Here is an 8,828-nt window from a genome sequence, read left to right on the forward strand (position 1 = left end):
TTCAGGAGAGGTCAGTCTGACTCTCCGTCGAGTCACTCCGTTTCCTGAGACTCACAAATCTATCAAATTTGAATTCAGATTCAAGTTGTGCCAAACCCAGTGTTAAAATACATTTTGTATATAAAGGTTTCCGTGAGGAAAATATTAATAACCCTATTTGTCCAAACTTTAGTAAAGTTACAATAATGATATCCTGTCATTGGTTTTTATAGGAAATTTTGACCTCTCTATGTTTTTTTTACGTATTTATTTATTTACAATTCCATTTTATTCTATACTTTACTTGTTGTGTTTATTTTATAATTTTTTGATTCCATTTCTTGTAACTTTCTGAAAAGAAATTTTAATCTTTCAACGGAATCCTGACGTCTGGTCCTTATATCTAGGAGAAAATTTTTGTAAAATAATTCGACGTTATACTTTCACCGAACCTAATCTTAACGTAACCACTATTGCTCACTGTAATACTACCTATCTTTTATCCCTTCATTGGAGAAGCCCAGTGTCAAAACCTCGTCTAGCGTCACTGAAGGCATTAATAAATCAGATTCCGTTTTATACCTCTTCCAACAAATAGGTATGTCTATGCAATAGCCGATAGGACTAAAATCTAGACAGGTCACAAAGACGAAATAATTAAAGTACTCGTGGCGAATATTTACAGGCCGTGAAAACACAGAGGCTCACGGCCACAAGGAGTTGTGTGTTCCGTATACGTGTGAGCCGTGCGTTGTTTTTGACCCCAATGGCATTACATTTGGGTCGGAAGTACTCATATCCGCCGTTCGGGGAGATTCCGATAGCGATTAACCCATTAGGGAGGACGTGCACACGTCGCGTTGCTTGTCTAAATTTAGGTGCGGCGGTGGGATAACTGCGAACCCCGGGGTGGAGGCCCGAGTGAAGGCATATTTATGCTTCATTGCGGTGGTAGATGAGGGGTGTGTGTTGGTGCGAAAAGGATAAGGGTCGATAAGCGCCTCGTTAGCCGCGGGCTGGGCGGAATCTCCCGAACGCGGATATGAGTATCTTCGACCCCAATGTAATGCATTGGGTCAGAGATATAGCATATTCTCCGAAGCGGGAAATTCCGATAGGCGATAACCCAATTCCCGCTTCCGTCCTAAATTCAGTTGGCGGTGCCAAGGCATGCAGGACGCATTTTACCTCCGTAGTGTAAGGTCCCTAATATCCGTAAATTTTTTTAACCTTATAAAGGTAGTCCCTTGCTCCCATCCGATTATCCGATGGACAGCAATATTTTCTTCTCTGCGGCTCAGAAAGGAAATTTATTTTGCTAGTTCTCTCCCCTTTTTTTCCCGTCGAGAGATTCACGATGTCCATCCTCTTCTCCCGTACGTTAATTTTTGGGGCTGTAATTGAGTACAGACTGTCCCGATAAGTCACTTGACTTACACAGTCTCTCCTTACCCTCTTGTAGGGAGTTTTATTTTTGCTTATATTCTTGTCCACTTCTGGTTCCTTTTACGTCCGGTCCACGTTTACACAGAAAAAAAAAAAGGTGACAAGTATAAGGAAAGGGCACGTTGCGGCATCTCCAAAAAACTTTGAGGGGACCACGCACCGGGCGAAAAATTACAAAAAGGAAAAAAGGGCCCCTAAGGTTTGGGTCGCCCTTCTGTATGCGAGAAACTTGTTTGCGAAAGTGGTATCGGTCACACTGGTCCGGCGAACACATCTATCTCCGACGGGGATTTACTTCGCGGAGAGATATACATGTTTTGTCTGGCGACCCTAAACCGCATTTTCGTCGGCACGCACGTAAAATTTTATTTCGGACGGTCGCGCCGCGTGCCCTGTTCCTTTCTACTTTTCACCGAAAAAGGAAGAGGCTTACACCAACCTCCTCCCCCCTTTCTTCGGGAAAGTTTCCAATGATAGTGAAAAAAGAAACTTAGAATTTCTCGAAAAAACAACACTAGGTGGAAAAAAACCGGTATTTGCGGCCCAAGCCCCGCGTTTTTATTGGTCGAACTCGACGGGGTAGAGGGGAACCTAAAGAACCTTCTGTACTTGCCTCGGTTGGGCTCTCTCGTCTGTTCAGGTTGATGTGGTGAAAATCGAACTTACAAGTCTCAAAAAAATTCTTCGTCTCTTAAAATGAAAAAATAAAACTGACTATGTTTTTTGAAGTCCCCTTTTTGGGGAAACTAGATTTATAACCAAAAAAAAGGTTTGTCCTCGAATGGGTCAACGCGCGGTTCGTTTGTGAATTTTCGGGTTTTAAGGTGAAACTCCGCGGATGTTTCGCGCACTTTGTGGCCAAGAACTCAAGAAAGACAATCAGAGGAGCATCTTTTTGCAAAAAAAAAAATACAAGGGTCTCCCCAACTGAAATTTGTGGGGCACGACTTAGCAAGTTTTTGTGAATTGCACCGTACTTTCTTTACCGTTCCGCCGTCTCTATTTAACAAAAAAAAATAGCACGATATCCGGTTTTAAAAAAAGGACAAGGGGTCGTTTTTGTCGGAAATCCCTTCCTTTTAACTATGTCCGTGCACCTTTTCCGTTCCCCCTGTGCATTGCCCCAGGGTTTCGGAAAGGGATGTTGTTTTTGGTGCGGAACCTTTGTCGGATACAGGTAAAACCGGACACCACATTTCTTGCGGGACCCACCTTGCGCCGGGGGGGGATTCTGGGGGACATTTCCAATTCTTTTGAAAGTGTTTGGTAAGATATACCTCTTCTTCCGGGTTCGGAGAGAAATTCACAAACCTATGTGGCGTAGTCCCCGGGTACCGGGTTGTTGCAAAAAAAAAAAAAACGGGATTGTAAACTCCACCTTTGGAACGAAAACCTGACTAGCGGAAAGGGAGGTGGACCCTCTCTCGTTAGGGGGCTGTGGGCCTTAAAAAAAGGGGTGCCAAGGAGGGAAAAAAGGGGGAACTGTCGGTAGGCGACAATTTTACGTCCCTCTTGGTCCTAAACTGGTTGAAATATCAACCGCTGAGGGCCCCGGAAATAAAAATTTCTTGTCGAATAGTTCGGCGAAAGGAGGGACGTGAGCCATGGTCCTTGGGCTCCCTAAAGTCTCCCTGACCACCCCTTTTGCATGTCAATTGTGGGACCGGTTCCAAGAACAAACGGGCTTGCACAGGTGGGGGTCTCCCCCCCACTTAAGGGGACGGGAAGAGTCCCTCTTGGTCTCTCGGTCGTGAAAAACCGCGGCAAAGGGCGCACGTTCGCTTTGTCTAGGGTGGAGGCGAGAAAAGGCTTTGGACGAGGTATGGACCCTCTGGTCGAAGGACCCACCTTCCGAAGAGGTCAAAAGGGGGGAAACAGGTTCCTTGAAGGAGGAGACCTAATACTTCCCAAGCGGGGGAAGGACAAAGTCGGAAAGCGCCCTTAATTATAGCGGAAGACTTGTCTTCTCATCAAAACCACAACGCGGCGGGTCGTGTTTGTTCGGAAGGGACCGACACAAGGTCCGTCGAAACGCGAACTAAAGCATTGTGGAAGGGACTGCTTAAATACATTACGGAACGGCGACGGAAACCAAACAGGCAAAGCTTAGTTGTGTACTACTAAAGGTGTCGTTACCCCCCGCGCTTCACGGCCTAAAAATTGAGGAGGGTATTTAACCGCTCAATTAAAAGGTCGCGCAAAATATACTTTTCCCTGGTACAAACTCCGGCCGGTGAGAGGGGGGGTGACGGACGTGTACGTACAAGGAAGGTGGGTGGGACTCTTTCGCTAACGCAAAGGGACATTTGGTGGCTCCACCAACACCTGCAGTTGGGAAGACGGTTCCCCTTTTGGGGTGACTTTTCCTAAACACCCATAAAAAGGTCATCCAGTTCTAGAAAATTTGTGAATTGCCTGTCCCCTTTTACATGTGGTACGCACGAGAAAAAAGAACTGCGTTGCCCCAGCTACGCGTCCGTTTATTTTGGTTGGAGACTTCAGGAAAGGGAGTCACTTCCTCTGGGGGTCCCTTAGTTTGTGGGTGGCACTGGTCGGAAACTGTAGTACGGGTTGTCGACGGTAAGTGCCTCTCCCGACAGGTGGTGGGACGGCCCACACCTGCGCGGGCTCCTCTCGAAAAAAAAAAACACAGTCTTAGGAGGTGAGAAGGCGAACACTCTCAAGCACGCGAAAGAAGTACGCCCGGACTCAAACTTAAAGTTGGGGGTCTATATCTATATTTAAGACACCTTCCCTTCTCCATGTCGAAGAAGGACGGGTTAACTAAAAAATTACCTTTTGGGTCCGAACTGTCCCACTCTATGGTTCAAACATGGCAGGGGAAAACATTTCGTTCGAAAAGGAGAGACCCTCGCCCGGGGTCGTTTATCGTCCAGGCAGGGTCTATTTTTTATTGTGAGAGTAAGGGAGAAAAGAACGCATCGCCGAGGTCGCCGGCGGAGGTGTGTGAAAAACCTTTTTCACCGCACCTCGTCTCTTTTATAGGCTTTGCCGTTTTCAAGGCTTAAAACTTGACCATTTGCGAATAAAAGGGAACCTTTTAAACTTCTTTGCGTCCTTTTAAGGGAACACAAAAAAAAACCCTAACTTTTAACCAATACACCCTTCAATTTTCGTTTAGGAAAAGTTCCAATAAAAGGGGATACATTTACGGGTTTGTGTTAAGAGGGGGACCACCTTTTGTGTGAGGTAATGGAAACAAAAAAAAAACTAAAACAAAAAGTTTTCGTTATTAAATTTTAAAACCCAAAAAAAAAAAGAAAAAAAAAAAGGTCAAAAAAAAGAAAAAAAAGTAAATTAAAGTGGGACAACTTTACGACTGTCTAAAGATTCCTAAACCAAAGAAAGTACGGGGGGCCAGAAAAAAAAAAAAAAAAAAACCTATTTCTTTTAATTGCCCTTTCTTTTTTGGGGGCCTAAAAAAAAAAAAAAGAAAAAAAAAAAAGGGGAACTCCCCTTGGACCTTTTTAACAAAGGAAATTGGTCCTTCAAAAAGGCGTCCGAAGGACTGAACCTCCGGCAGTTTCTTGTGAACAAGGAACCCTTTTTAAAACTTTGGTCCTTTCGCAAAAAAGGAACTTAGGGGAGGCTTTGAAAAAAAACGGCCCCCCCCCAAAATTCCCCGGTTTAAAACGTTCTCTCATTTGGGGGAGAAACGGAACTTAGTCGGGACCCGGTAAAAAAAAGTAGGTAGGGGCAAGGGGGTAATTTTGTTATCGTGGCGGGAAGGGTTGAAGACTTCGGTTTGGGCCAGAACCTCTCGCCCCCGGGCAATTTTCGGGACAAAAAAAAACAAAAAACCAAACGACAACCATTTTCAAGTTTTACACTTGTTTGGTACGGTTCTTTTCGGGGAAAAAAACGGCGGGGCAAACGGGGGCAACCTTTTTCGTTGGGTTCCCCCCGGGGGGCGGGGAATTGTTCCGGAAAAAAAACTTTTTCCCAGAAAGGTGTGCGAACGGGTAGGTTGTTGTGGCCCGGAAAAAAAAGAAAGGTAGGACAGGGAAAAGAACAAAAAATTGCCTCTTTCTTGAGAAGTTGGTCCTTTGGGACTTCCTCCCAAAAAATTTAACGAGGGTTTTTGAACAAGGGCACCTCCAAAAAATAGGGAAAAGGAAACACATTATTGTAGACACATCTTCTTCTTATATCCGTTAAAGCAGCTAGCACCAGATTCTAATAACAACAGAGCCGGTACCGGTGCACCCTCGTTAGGCGCGTTCACACCAAGTACTTTTCCCACAAAGGTTGCTGAGAACTCTTTAGTTCTCATGAACTAAGTACAGATCGCGTTCACACCGGAAATTAGTTCATGGGGGTGGATTAGGCAAATGAAGCCGCTGACGTCACTTCTTCTTCTTCTGCTTTGGGTTTACCGGCAGGCCGCAAACAACTTCACGGCGTATACTGCCGCCAAAAATCCCCGGCCGGAAGTCCCCGGAGTTAGGGACTGGCTTCAGTAGAAGGGAGTCCCAGCCGCTTCTACTGAAGCCTTCCGAGTAAACGGCCAGAACGCCGACACCTCCTCATCTCCACCGCTCCCATGTTTTATTTTGTGTTGACATAAGTTAGTCTCTCTGCGTTTCTGCGCTGGGCTAATACTAATGCTAATAATGATAATAAAATGGCGGCTTCACAAACGTTTTTGGGCGTGGTTTGCATTCCGCCCGGCCAATCAGACACAGGAACCTTTTTCTCCCACGAAAGTCCCTGCTCTCTAGCAGCGACTGAAAAGGGGGTAAAAAAGGTTCTCTAGAACTAATTTAGTTCCTGGGACTTTTTGGTGTGAACGCAACTAAATCATAGTTCACAGGAACCTTTGTGGGAAAAGTAGTTGGTGTGAACGCGCCTATTCTCTCCCTCGCTCACTGCGGGCGCCAGATAAGCCAACATCCCCCCTTTTCATCATTACAGCGCCCATCGTACAGGGCAAAGGAAACGTGTAACCGGGGTGAAAAGGGTGTTACATTTACTTAATTATGAATATTGTTACATCAAGGCCGAAAATTAGGTTGAGCACCAACGGTCAAAAATGTGTTTTCCCTCCCAGAACTGCCAGTGCAGCGCCTCCACAGATCTGGCGCCCTAGGCGAAAAGTTATAACGCCAGTGCTACGAGCCGGCCCAACTCGCAAATATATATATCTCTCTCTCTCTCTCTCTCTCTCTCTCTCTCTCTCTCTCTCTCTCTCTCTTCTCTCTTCTCCCTCTCCCTCTCTCTCTCTCAATGTTGGTACGCAAATGCGCCATTTTTCAAATGACCCGGTGCTTTTTTTTCTTCGGAGGTGCGCATGCGCACCTGTGCACCATTTATGTGCAGCTCTGCATATAAGAATACACAGACCCAACACTCTTTACAACTCCTGGCTGTGTAGGTTAGAAAATGTTTACTGGAAACTGTTAGCAATTGTACAACGAGAAGAATTATGTGTAAACGTTCAATGCTCTTGCAACATACAACAACTTTCATAAGCATAACTAGAATGACAACATTTTCCATTTCAGTACACCTTCGTGTCATATTTGAAAGTGATGCATTAAAATGAAAATACCAAAGATAGCACTTAATGCTCATAAGATCTCCAAGGTGTTTAACCTTGATGAAAGATGGAGAGGGAGGAGTGATGTCAGAGCCTGTGATCCATCACTGCCACTCATTCACATCATGATGTCTGCAGATATATATTCATAATGCTAATTAAACAGCAAATGCATCATTAACCCAAACCAGAGCCTCTATTAGTACCTATACACTCACTCCTCCTGCAGTCTCTGGCAGATGGGACTCGATGGGAACGTAGGAAGTGACTCACTGTGGTGGATGCACACATGACTGGTCAAGTGTAAAGCCAAATTAAAGCCCTTTATCACAACAATCTCAAATACACTGAACATTGTAGATTGATGATATGTAATGAACTGTAGAAATGTGTAATTGGGTAACCATGAAGTAAAGCTTCTCCTTGGCCAACAGACTGGAAATGGAAAACTGTCAGCAGATTTATAAAGACATCTACTGACTGCATTAGGTTAAACTGCCGTTTCCACTCTGTACTGATACACAAGAGTTCTGATGTACGAGGACATTCAGTGGACACGTTCATTTTATGAACTGTAATCCTCCTCAGCAACACATGCCGCTCCTTACAGTAAGTCAGGTAAGATCTAATTTGCAATTCTACAATCACATCCACCCAATCTTTATACAGGTACTTATCAGTAGATATATTTAAAGTTATAAAATTAGGGATTACAATCCTTGTTGAGAAAACGCCTTCTGCAGCTATTCTGTCAGGAAGTGAACAGACTGAGGACAGCTGGGTATCTGTTCACAAGCAACCTACTGCAGAGTGAGAGCATCCCTCCATCCTGCTGAGATCTGGCTGAGCACAGCACACACACAGCAGGACTCAGTTAACACAGGTGGGAACCTGCTATAGTGATAAAAGGCTGGAAGCATCAATGCTTCAACCATACGTTGCATTTCCTGAGGCGGCTTTAAAATAAATGCCACTGCATGTTTGGCTCTGTTCATGAGAAGCAACTGCAGAGAGTGTAGGGTTAGGATGAGGTGCAACGTTACCCAGTTCTAAAATGTTGTTTCCTGTTGATTCCCTGTGAGAGAAGGTTATTTTAATCAGATAGATTACGTGCATGTAAATGGTCTATAAAGGCTAAAATCCCTGTTATGTCCAGAGGGAGTTTCTCTCACACACTCCACTTGTTTACTTCAGCAACATAGTGACATCACTATGTACGCTTTTGTTTCTATTGGCTAGCACTCCAATACATCATACGTGATAGGCTAAAGGTCGGGACATCTATAAGCGGTTGACTAATCACAACAGAGCCTGCCAGCTAACCAATCAGAGCAGACTGGGCTCTGGTTTCATTTAGAGGGTGAAAAATAAAGAGCTTTTTGAACATTAAAGAATGGAGACATGTCACAGGAAAGACACTAAATACTGATATGCACCTGAACATCAGCAGGAGAGGACTCTTTAAAGTAGAGACACTACATACTGATATACACCTGAATATCAGCAGGAGAGGACTCTTTAAAGTAGAGACACTACATACTGATATACACCTGAACATCAGCAGGAGAGGACTCTTTAAAGTAGAGACACTACATACTGATATAATAATAATAATAATGCATTACATTTTTTATTAGAGCGCTTTTACAGGTGCTCAAAGCGCTTTACAATTACATATTACACGTATTAGACATGTAAGAGTCATTACTGTGGACAACATTACCCACAGGAGCAAATGCGGGTAAAGTGTCTTGCCCAAGGACACAACGGCTTGACGTAGTGGCGGCCGAGGCGGATTTCGAACTGGAGTTCACCAACGCCCCATGATCTGATGATCAACGCT

Source organism: Notothenia coriiceps, unplaced genomic scaffold, assembly GCF_000735185.1.
Source record: "Notothenia coriiceps isolate Sejong01 unplaced genomic scaffold, NC01 NC01_scaffold00035635, whole genome shotgun sequence".
Taxonomy (NCBI): domain Eukaryota; kingdom Metazoa; phylum Chordata; class Actinopteri; order Perciformes; family Nototheniidae; genus Notothenia; species Notothenia coriiceps.